Raw genomic sequence first — 12,686 nt, 5'->3', positions numbered from 1 at the left:
ACAAACACTATAAAGAAAATAGTGGAAGCCATATTCAAGGCACTTGTATTCAAGTCATAAAACAAATGAGTCCAGCTAATCAAAGTGTCTCAGCTAAACAGAGTGCAAGATTATTATTATCCCATAATCAAATGCTTATTTGTCAGGCACATGCTTACCTGTGGTGGGATTGGTTTATAACAAACAGTGGAGTATTGTTTGTTTACATTATTAGTAGTATAGGACAAAATAGTTTGATTTGATAGCTAGCAAAAATCTCATGGTTAAGATCTAGGCAAATCTAGTAATTCTGAAGTACCTGTGTCGTGACCAAGAGCATCTTCCTCTCTTCATATTTGACATACCATTAGAAGAGGAAACCTACTGTACATATTCAAGAAAGCCACTGATGGGGGGAAGATGTACAACCATGGTACAGTACAGCATCACACATACCAATGGGAGAGGCCAAGAACAGTATATATCCTCCCTGAACTATGCTGAGTTTCTGTATGACCCCTAAGCCAAAATTCGTATGATCCTGTTAATGTTTGATGTCTTGAAGATAGTTCATCTTTTGCAATCTTTTATCTTACCTCTGGAGAAAGATAGGCTTGAAGATGAAACAATAATCTTCAGAGTCTGGTTGGTTTTAACTTAAAACCAGTTAAGTCTCTAAAGTACAACAATTTATACTGCTGTAAGAACAGAAACAGACTGATTACAGACAGAATATAGTAACTGGTTTTCAAGAGACCAAGATACATATTTTCTGGTTTGCAGTAACTAGAACAGGAAGCCTTAGCAAGCTCAAATAACCTATTGCTTTTCAGTGACTGTCACACATGACCAACATGGATTTCTTTTTACTGATTCTACCAACTTCAGACAAAATATTTTAATGGTGTTTCAAACTTGTTTTGAGGCCTGTTAGGAAATGCTCGCAAATTCAGCTTCCCATCAAATGTTATTCCAAAACCTTCTGTGCTCTCAGGATTACATCAAAGTAGTCAGAAAGTTTACAGAGCTTATTGAGAAGGCAAATCCTTACAGATGTTATTCAAGTGAATTGAGAACTTTCCTTCAGGACATAGCTGATCATTTCATCAATATCAGCTATGAGAGAAATACGCCAAATGAATCACCATAGCATTTTACTGCAGAATACAGGACATAGTTTATTCTACTTTTAGTACCCTATGCCACAGAAGCCTTCTTCTTTTGCTTTTCTTTCTTTTTCTTCTCTTTAATACAAACACATTCAGGGTATCTCTAAAATGCTTTTACACTCCATTCAGCATTAAGCTGTTCTAGACCTCATTCCGATCTACCAAAATACTTGCTCCCCTGGGGTTGCCAGCTGCTCTTGTTGTGGCACTGCAGATCTGTGTGCTTTCTGTCAACTGACAAACGTATGAAAATGATTTTCACAGCACTGTAGCTTGAGAGATGAACTGCAGCCTTCTCGGCGGGGTTTCCAAGTGCTCAGCAGGCAGTAAGTCCGGAGCGAGCGCCAAGCGCATCACCTGCACCACCAACAGCGCCAGAAGCCCGGCTCGGGCAGGGCAGCCGGTGGGCAGGGCCGGCCCTGGGCGTCCAGCAGCCGGGCAGGGGCAGCGGGGTGAGGCGGCAGCGACATCCCCGAGCTCTCCGCCGGTCCCACCGCGGCTCATCAGGGGCCGGGGCGGTGGCACTGCTCGCCCCGGTGTGGCTGGGGTTGCCCCCGGCGAGCTGAGGGAAGGGGACAAGGAGCGGTGGGGGCGCACAGGGCTGCTGCAGCCTGCCCCTCGGGGACGGCTGCTCCCCACCTACCCCAAAACGTAGGATGTGTGCTTTGTGCAGGCAGGAAAAGGGCTTTAAAACAACAACAGAAGTTGTTGGGATCGCTACTGCCCTTTTTAATATTTTGAAAACATACCCTGTTAATTTCATTAAATGGACATGTTGCTTGAAGTTTTATTTAACTCTATGATTTTTCCAGCTCCTTCAGACAAATACCAGCAGCTTTGTCCCATTTTGCATTAGGATTAATTGCTTTCCCACTCCTGACTGCCGTAAAATAGGACTGGGTTTTTCATTCTTCAGTTTACTTGCGTGTGCTCTGGTATTTTTATTTGTAAAGATGCGCTCCTTATTAATAAAGTGCACAGGGAAACCAAGCATGTTTGTGTTTCAGTGAACAACTCAAACCCCATACTATTGGTTTATCGTTGACTAAACACGAGGACTTCTCATGCGCAGACAGGACATACACACACAGGCATGCAAAGTTCAGAAATATCTTTATTCCCCCCCACGCATTTAACCAACCTAAGCATTTCTTCTGTGGTAAGGAACTGTGGCAGCACACAAGGTCTGCATGAAGCTCAGTGGTTGTATGCTGATGCCCTCTTTTTTTTTTTTTTTTTTTTAAATGCAAGAAATTCTCATCAAATGCAATGATAAATCTATTCAATCACAATTTTTCTAAGGAGAAAGCGAAGGATTGTTTTCCTGTGCATGTGCTCAGCCTACTGCTCCTTTTCACAGCTTGGTGTGAAGCAATATTTATCAGGAGTATGAAGGCACGTCATTAGATGAATTCAGAAGGCTGCAGACAGTGCATGAGGAAGTTACACAGAGCTGGTAGTGCTTTAAAGCACTGCCAAACTCCATGCAAACAGCATTTAATAGCTCAGTCTTGCTTCTACCCATTGACTTTGTGCACAGCACAAGAACTTTTATCCTCTTTGTTTCACTGGCTTTTAAATTATTTCATCTTGCTTATGTCACTGAAGCCCATCCTGTAAGTATACAGATGCTGCTATTACATACCAGTAGTCTTGTAAAAACTGTAAATAGATATGAAAGCATTCCCATCAAAAAAGGAGCATTTCCTTCAGCTCTCAGAACCTAATTCAGAGCCCTCTGCAATCACCTTTCAAGTTGCCTTTGATGGGCTTTGGATCAACGTTAGTTATAGAAGATATTTAGAATCAAGTTCAAAGAACTGTTGACGTAAACTTCAAAGTACTTTCTCTTCACTGGGCCTCAAATAAGCTAAGTAGTTTCCTTCATGAAGGAATATTCCAGAGTTAAAAAAAATAAAACCACAGTACTCCAATATTAAAACAAGCAATGTCTAACAGTAGAGATCAGTCTATAAAAACATGGATGCTTGATATCAGTGAACGTTTCTAGATATCTTGATTTGCCACCATGTTACTCCAGCATTACAGTAGTGTAACTACAAAGAGATGGAAGTTGCCCATTTTTCCTCTATATTCTACATATTTTTTATTAATACTCCAAGGTTCCAAACTGGGCTCAAGAACATTTTTTTCCCAACATTTACTGGAGAACATAAGGCAACCACAGGTATCAGGTAGTCCAAACCTTGGTGCAGCACAGTATACATAGCTAGATCCTCAGAGGTCACCCAGAGCTAGTGGGTGCCAGACCTGCCTGTTTAGAGGCTGCAAATAGTGCACCAGCCCCTGGCACTGCACAGCCAGGGATTCTTCGCACCACACAGAGAGGAGAAGCTGTCTTTTTCCATGGAGAAGAGTTTACTTTTCCTCCCTGTACCTACACTGCTGAGACCTGTGGTCATGTCTGGCATTCACCACAGTATGGCATAACCTGCCAGGGGAAAACTGGGATTCTTCTTCCCCCAGCTGTAACATTGGAGCAAACGAAAACTTGCGAAGTCTTCCCAGGGGACAGGCCCCAGGTGAATGTGCAGATGCCCAAGTCTGTTGCAGAATGCCTGGCTAGCCTGCGCTCGGACCTTCCCTTCCAAGGCCAAAGAGTGAAGGCTGTCTGTGCTGCATCAGCTTGGATAATCAACTAATGACTCTGTAGAAAATGTCATTCCTCCAGACTTTTAGCAGATAATATCTGCCTTTATCCTCTAACCTGTTGGGTATCCGTCTTTTCCTACAGAGATCTTCATTAACATCATGCTCACTTTTAACCTATTACCAAAAATCTCAATACTAGCATGAACTAGGCAAATAACTGGTCAGCAAATCAAACTAAGTCCTTTCAGAGTTTGTGCCTAAAAGCTGTTAGGACATTCACAGATACTTCTGAGCAAAAATGAAGGGGAAAAAAAAAAAAAAAAAAAAAAAGTATTCACAGTTCCAAACAAATTTGCGCTTGATATCTGCACTGGCTATGATATGTCAACATACATGGGAATAGCTGAGTATTGTTAGAAACTATAGTATGAAGCTAGAGCTATCTACTTCTGTACTTTTTCATACATTACAAATATCTCTACAACTACATGTGTAACTAGAATATGAAAAATATCCATGGTAAGTAAAAAATAATAATAATAATAATAAATCTACGTACAGTAGGGATAGGAAAAAGGTTGGAAAATAAAATCAAGTTAGTTTATATAATGTCAGGCTAGTTTTATTAAGTTTCACTTCAAATAAGCATTCCACGGCTGGAGATGCTTAAAGAGAGTTTTACTGGGTCAGCATCATGACACCTCACCTTTGAATAATTAGAGGACAACAAAAAGTATCCAAGAGACTATTTAAGTAGAGATAGGAATAACATTAATATCTTCAATGCAAAACCAGCCTTATATTGAAGAACACTAAGATCTTGCACACTTGGTCATTCATCCATCCTCTCACTACATAAATCAACAAGAATATAAAGGTTGAGATAAGGATTATTAGGTATGTTTTATCTTCAAAGAAAGAGGAGGCCATTCGCATTCAGAAGCCCATGAAACATACTCTTTCCTACTAAAGCTGATGTTACTGATCTCACCAGATACAGGGATGTTCAAAGCCTCCTTCTCCAAGTTTAGGAGGCTGTTACGGAATCTGAAATGATTATTCATGCATCCCCTGCACGCTCCCCTCCAAGTGACACTGAAACACTGACTTAGGTATTTCATGTTAAAGCATGGGGCCCCTTGCATTCTGGATGAACAGTTAGGATAAACAAGAGTAAACACACCAATTATAAGTTTTCCATATAAAATAATCCTGGAGTTAAACGCATCATTACGAACACACAAGCTATTTAAATCAATATGTATAGTGAGAGAGCTCCCTCTGAGGTTTATTAAAGTAAATCTATGAATAGTCAGGCTTTACTTAAAATTGAGCATCTTCCACCTTTGCACAAGTGTATACAATGGCTTCAAGATGCTAATAAAACAATTTTGCATATTAGTGTAAAAATGCAGTTATTAATGAAGATCCTGGTAATTAGTCCAAAACAGTCAAACATTGTGACAGTTTCCTAAGCAAATGGTATATGACCAGCTAAAAATATATACAAATTCCTTCTTATAAGCACTGAAAATATAAATAGTAACTAGTCAATCTATAATACTCTTTCCTTACAGATTTGTTAGCTCTTAGAAATTTTATATTGAAATTACATGCGTTCTGCAAGCGATTAGGTACTACTCAACTTTTAGAAATGGCTAGTCCATTTAAACAGGGGAAAAACTCATGCTGCAGCTGCCCATCCTCAGGACCTCTTTTGACCCTCTCTCTCTCAGAGCTGCAAAACACAAATGAAGTTCGGGAGCTCCCCCACGGAATGCTCCCATGGGCATTTCATACCATAACTCTCTCCCCAGTGGAGCCAGAGGCTTCACTGAGTTTGACTGACAAGGTGGAGCAACTGGGCAGTGACACACACAGACATCAAGAAACCCCCCTGTGCATAACGCTCCCAAACTTTGCTGTGCATTTCAGGGGCTTTGCTGGTTCAGTGGCATTCTGGGGTACATAGACATGGCTTGCAGCTAATTACAGATTTTGAAAAGACCAACATTTTCTTTGCTTAAACTAAATGTCAGACTGAAAGCATTGTGCCCAGACTAAATATTTTTCTACTCTTCTTGTGGTAGAATACAAACACATCATAGATCTGTATCTGGCTAGAGGCTCCATATGTAATATTTTATATTGGAGAGGCATATTGTGAATGAAATAAGCTTTCTGAATCAACTTTAAATTGTTAGAAGCCAGTGATAATCCATGAAAATAAAATCAGGAGTTCTCTGTTTCTGTTCTGGACTATCATGTGGATTCACATATTGTTGTGTAACACATTTAATGGAGAGAAAATAGTTAAGACTATGACCAAAGACTTGGATAAGACACTGCTATTTCATACATTCATTTCTATTAACACTTGTGACATTCTGACAAGCATACCACGCGCACCTTCTAAAACTTCACTTGTATACAAGAAGAGTGAGATTCCAATGGTTGTGTGCTTTTGCAGAAGTATAGAAACAAACCAGTTTTATACTTATGCTCAGTTATGTTCCAAAAACATTTCAGTCTCCTGTATGCACACTTCATACATCTGATTTCTGGCAGCCAAGTAGCTACCCAGTCACGTTTACCAAGTGCACAGCATGGGTTTCCTTCCATCCTTCATGCTGCTGTGTTCCTTGTGTGACATTTCCCAATTTAAAAACAAACAAACAAACAAAAAAATTATACAGATTTCTGCCCGGGTAGGCCAGATTGCTAATTTATCTAATGGTCTGCTGCCCATGATCTCCCTTTCCATCTTAAAAGAAATCCTAAGCCACACACTGGGTTCTCTGAAATGAATAGGCTAGTCCTTCTCTCCTCAATACCCCTGAGCACTCTTTATCATACAAAGTAAATGCCAGTGAGGCTGTTCAAATAAACACTGCCCAACATCAGAGAGGACTACAGAACTGACAGCTGTCCTCAGATCTGCTCAGGCAGGCTAGTGAGCACTTCATGCAGAAAGCCTGGGGAGTTGGGATCCACTGTGAAGCATAAATATTTATTTGAAAGGTGTGGGATCCTTTAGCTGTCTCCCCCTTGAAGTAGAAACCATTCAATTTTAGGCTAGATCTCACCACCTACCAAAGTTAGCAGCAATGAAAAAGGACATGAAAGCAAGTCAATGGAAGATAAACAAAAAACAAAACAAAAACAAACAAACAAAAAATATTAAGATAAAGCATCTGCCACATATTTTATCACAATACAGGAATACAGCAATATATTATAGCCATTAAGTATTTACGGATGTTAAAGGATCTTTTTTAGCAAATCATTTACAAACAAGTCAAAGTGCTGACACATCTTTACAGATTTCATCACAGTAAATTCCATCATGCAAAATGAAAGTGGCTGATATATAGTTTCCTTCATATCTTTGCTCCAATTTGTTCTAAATCAGGACAGCTTACTTCAGTTTAGGCTTCCACAATGATTTGGTGCATTTTATCAACTGGTTTAGTTTTCATCAAATCTCTAACCTAGTAACTTAACTACAAAAATAGCAATTTTTCCTTAGATCCATTCTCCAGCAGAGTACGATTTGATAGATTTTCACTTGCCCATAATTATTACAAGCTATTGCCACTCTGGAGATTTACTCCTTATATTTACAAACTAAAAGCAGTTGGGCAGCTCTAAGAACTGGCTGCTTTTCATATTTTAAAAGAGAAAATTGTATGATTTTTGTAACATTTGATGGCTCATTAATTACAAGAAGATAACGTACAGCAGTTGGATTGGTCAGAAGTTTCAGCAAACTGAAATTAAGATAATTCCCAGTTTCATGTGTAAAAGCCAAAGTTACTCTGTACTGTTTTAATGGTATTAGTCTTTCCTGAAGTGTAACCCAGATATAGGAAATCTAAGCTGAATCTGTCCCTGATGACTCTCAGACCTTGTAGCAACTATTCAATTTGTTCTTTGAGGAAGAAATGTGGTAGAAACCTTCACCAATTACAACCAAGCACTTCAATATTCTACTAGAGATGGACTTGAGGTTGTCCTGTGTTTGTATCAGGGTTTTTTCACATGGGTTTATCTTTAACAACATGCTGAGGATTTTTGGCATATGATGCATTACACTGATGCAGCAATTTTTGTGTTTTGGGAAAAAAAAAAAAGCAAAAATGCATTGCTAGATCCCTGCAGCAGCTGAACTTTTCCAAGATTTCTTTCCCATAAAGTAAGAAATAGTCCCTGCTTGTTCAGCTTCCCTGTACAGCAGCAAAATAAGAGTAGTCTACTATTGATGCTAAACATTTGAAAAAAATTCCCCTTCTCCACCACATAAAGATATATCTAGTCACACATATTCTTTAAGAGATTTTAATACTAGTTTTCTCCCTCTTACTCCATTGCTTCTATTTACTGCTAAATAGAAAGCCATTTAGATTTCTGGAATAAAAGAATTTAGGTATATGTAATATACTAAGTTACTCAAAACAGCCCACAGGGGAAGAGACTAAAAGCAATGAAACCACTTTTCGGCATTTATATGTCAAGTAGGAAAGATTAGACTAGGGTTCACCCAGAGGTTTTGCTCGTTTTCCTTTTCTCCCCCCTCCTTTTTTTTTTTTTTTTTTTTTTTTTTTTTGAGAAAAGGCCCTTTCCCAAAGGAAAACATCAGTTTCACAGGGAAAGGGAGGGGGAGCTTTTGAATACCAGCACCTACTTGAGTGGTATGAAGCAGAGACTTATGAAGAGGCGAGCACTCATTAAAGCAGCAGAACCAGCTGACTGCAGGCAGGACTCACAAGACAGGTTCAAACTCAGGCTGCAGGCAACAAGGCTACAGAGGAGTGTGGTGCCATAAAGAAATGCTGCGGCATGCCACCTGGAAGCCTGGGGACATTGGCAAAGTGGGTACTTGAACAGTCTCCCACAGCCCAAATTAATAACTAGACTAGATCTGGTGAATCCACCTCCGTGGAGGATCTCACACCATCCTTAACACAGAATGATGAAACACCTTTTTAAGGCTTCTGACATCGGAGCGTGCAGCTTCTTGTCTATTCTAAAAATCAAGAAGCTTGAGCAATTCATTTGCTGCATGTCCCAACTTTGAGAAAACAGTTTCTACCTTAAATCTTTTAGAAAACCAAACCTATAAAGCCTACAGAAAACAAATACAGGATATGTATGTCAACACAGATGTTGATAGTAGTATGGTCATGCACTCTATATGCACACCCAAATTAGCTATTGCTCAGAAATTCATCCTAATTCAGTTGAGGCACTAGAAATGCTGATGAAGAACTATAGGATGAATGTTGCAAACAGCACTAGGAAGATGCTGCTCTGTGAGAGCACACAGGCAAGAAGCCATCGATGCCATGTCTTCTCTTACCTATGTCATCCCCCTGCCTCCACAATACAAGAGTCACTTTGCCTTTTAAGGAATACATCCTACTTTCTTCCCCAACTTCTTTTATACTATTATTCTTCTGTGAACAAGAATTGGCACCATTAAAAGATCAGGCAGCTTTGTGAAAAGGAAGAACCCTCACAGTAACATTAACAAACAGCAAGCTAGAAACAGAAGTAGTGAGAGAGCAAGCGCGCACATACTTTTCTTGAAGCAAGAAACCTCTTTCAAGAAGTTTTGCTTCGGTGGAGATGCCACAACTTACTGATTGAGTCATCACAAGCAAGACACTATGCACAAAACCTTTCTCAACTACCACAATTTTTCTCCCAGGATCCCCAACTGTGCAGGGAAAGTAAACAGCTATGCCTCCAGCTGAGGCAGAGGAGACTTATCAACCCATTTCTCAGCCCCTATATTGCTACGACTTCAGAGCCAGTAATAAAGCAAGAGCTATAGAGATGAATCAGACACCACAGGCATTGTGCGAGCCTTCTGTGACAGTCCTACTTCCCTTCAAGTCCCCTGTCAATAACCAGACACCATCACTAGAGCAGCAACAGCTTGTGCTTACCAGTAGCCCCTCAGCAACAGGTGCTGCTACACAGCATTGTATCAAATCTAACACTTGTTGACTACTTGGTCTCAAAATAAATAAATAAATAAAGGTAATAACCAAGTGATTTTTATTGATTGAATTTTAACTTTTCAGCAGTATCACTGAGGCTAGCAGTTGGATTTCCTAATGCAGATACTGTCATGTTTGCTCTCTCTAGGAAGAGTCTCAAATACATGCTCGAAGTTCAATTGTGTACAGGAATAGCAATCACATCTCAACAACTTTTTCCTATTCCTAGTATTTTTTAAAAAAAAAAAAAAAAAAAACAACAACTTGTGTTTGAGATTGAAGTTTGATAGTTCTGTGGTCAGTAAGCCAACAGAGGTGCTTTATTGTAGAATATACATGTGGAAAATTGCGTTGAAGACTGCCTCTAGATTTCTGTGTTTTGTAGAGCCCTGCACAAGTTTGTAACTCTTTTCAACTCAAACTCTGAAGTATTAGAAAAGCCCAAGACAGTGTTAAATTTCATATTCTATTATTATACCACAATGTAGTATAAGTAGTAAGTATCAGGAAATGCAAAGCTCTAAGTAACAAAGGAGAGTTTGCATGCCAGGAACTTCACAGAGTTCTACAGCTAAGTGCTCCTCTGAGCTTTAGAAAAGGATCTGAAAGCCTGCTAGACTAATATTAAAAACCTCATTAGCAGCACTTTGTGGTAGCTCAGGATGCAGATATGGTGTAGCCTGATAACAACCAGGAAGCTCCTAAGAACTCCAGCAGCAACAAGAACACCTTTGTTCCAACTGAAGAGTTTTCTTGAAAGTTAGAACACTTCTTCAAGACTAATTGGTAGAGTTCAGTGTAGGCGCTATCAAGTTTAAGCTGAAGAGCATTCACTAATACAATACTTTACATTGTCAGTGCAAACAGAGACAAATACCAATCCTGAACAACATCACAAGTTCATAATCATCTCATATAATTTGGCTATTAACATACAAGCACTCATTACTTTGTTCTGTGCTACTAAGCTCTTTTCTCTATTGATTCTACACCTAAGGAAGGAGACTGTTTCAATGCAGCATCAACAGACTGCAACTATCATCAGACATCTTCAGAATCCACATCTTTGGATTGGGACGACAAGCTTATAGACCATACTTGAAAACAACTGCAAAGTCTGCAGCACAGCACAGGAACTCATAGGCAGTTTGAACAATAATTGTAAGCAATTAGGGGCTTAAAGAGAACCCGCTGTACACAGGTACAGGCACAAACACAAGGCATCAGATATATCAGTGAGGTTAACACCGGTAAGAGAACCTCACAAGTACAGAGTATTATCACTGCACTGAAGTGTAAATAAAGTTACTTCCAATTAAGAAACTATCCTCCTGCTTCTCTCCTCTAGAGAGCCTCACATACTCTCAGTTGGTTGGGTCTGAGTGCCCAAGACACTTGTTTGTATAATCCTACAGACATCAAAGCCAACTAGAAGGAATTCTCCCACCTGCCCAGTAAAAAAGTTTGAAAAAAGGTTGTTGTTCACAGATTGAGACTTCAAAAGCTGATACTGTCCTCCATTATCTCGTTTTTTTTTTTTTTTTTTTTTTTTTCAAAAAAGAAACACTCCCCTTCATTTATGTTCACACACTTGATTATAAATAAATACAAATTAGAGAGCCAGTGACACACCTGGAAGGACATGAACATGCTTACAGTTACACTGCTGTATCACCATCACCATAACCTCTCATGTACAGCAGCTGCTGTTGGTAAGCTAAGGCAGTACCAATATTATTTTTATCTAGTTTTATTTCATACCTTCCTGAGCAACTTAGTGACTAGAATGCAGTTCACAAATCAGAGCAGTAGCAAGCTTTTCCCAAGGTCACAAACATCCCATACCATGCCATTATCATGGCACGCTCTAGCTAGGAGCATCGCCTAGCTATGGCAGGAGCTCTAGCTGAAACAAACTTGACTTTTCTATCAGGAACACAGTCTCCTGAAAAAAATCTGTAGTGTTTCTGTTCTTTCACCCTTTCCCTTGATTAAATGGGGTCACATCATCTGAGCCTCCTACTTCTCCCCAGCAGAATCACAAAAATTTCAGCAAACCACTTTGTAAAAGCAAGCAAACCAAAAGGACACATGTGCACACACCCCAGCCAGAAAACAAAACCCAAACAAGCCTATTTTTAATATGAAATAGAAGCTAAACAAGGAACAATATTTTTTTAAAAAGACCGATTGAAGAGCCATTCTAGTTGGATTATCAGCAAGAAAAACATTTCCACATTTAGAAATGCAAACAAACCAAAACCAGACTTATTAATTCATTCAAACCTATAAAGAGAAAAGCTGCCTACCTCTACAGCTAGTAGTAGTGTTCTCTGAGAACTTCTACGCTCCAAGGTCTGCTTCCCCTTTCAGGTGTTATGAGCAGGTGTTGCCGGACTGGCCTGAGTGGCACCAGCCTTCCTTTGCACCTGGGGAAGGTGCTGCCCGGCCCTGCTGAGCAGCTGAGACCCACAGAGTCACCATGTACAGGGAACTCTTGCTCTCAGTTTGCAAGACTGGAGGTTAAACAAAAGAAGAAATGCACTTTGGATCTAAAGCATGTAATTTCTTTGTTTTTTAAAAAGCTTACAGCCTTTGAGAGGAAGAGACTTTACAATGAAATCTTCTGCTATAATTTGTAGCTGCTTTGAAGGCAGGTTTTAGATCACAGAATAATCACGTTATCACAAAGAGCTCGCTACAAAGAGGGTACTGTAAGTCTCTCATTACAAACACTGATGTCCTTCATTAAAAAAAAAAAAAAAAAAAAAAAAAAGCCAGCCACCCCCCAGCACTCTAATGTGACTCCCTCATCAAAACTTCTTTCTCCACCCTAATAATGTGTTTGGAAACACTGAACAAGGACAGCAATTCATCTCAGTCTATGGGATGTGTACAAGCCCTCAGTATAGCTAATATT

The sequence above is a fragment of the Aythya fuligula genome, chromosome 4 (assembly GCF_009819795.1).
Source record: "Aythya fuligula isolate bAytFul2 chromosome 4, bAytFul2.pri, whole genome shotgun sequence".
NCBI lineage: Eukaryota > Metazoa > Chordata > Aves > Anseriformes > Anatidae > Aythya > Aythya fuligula.
This window is presented reverse-complemented; position numbering follows the sequence as displayed.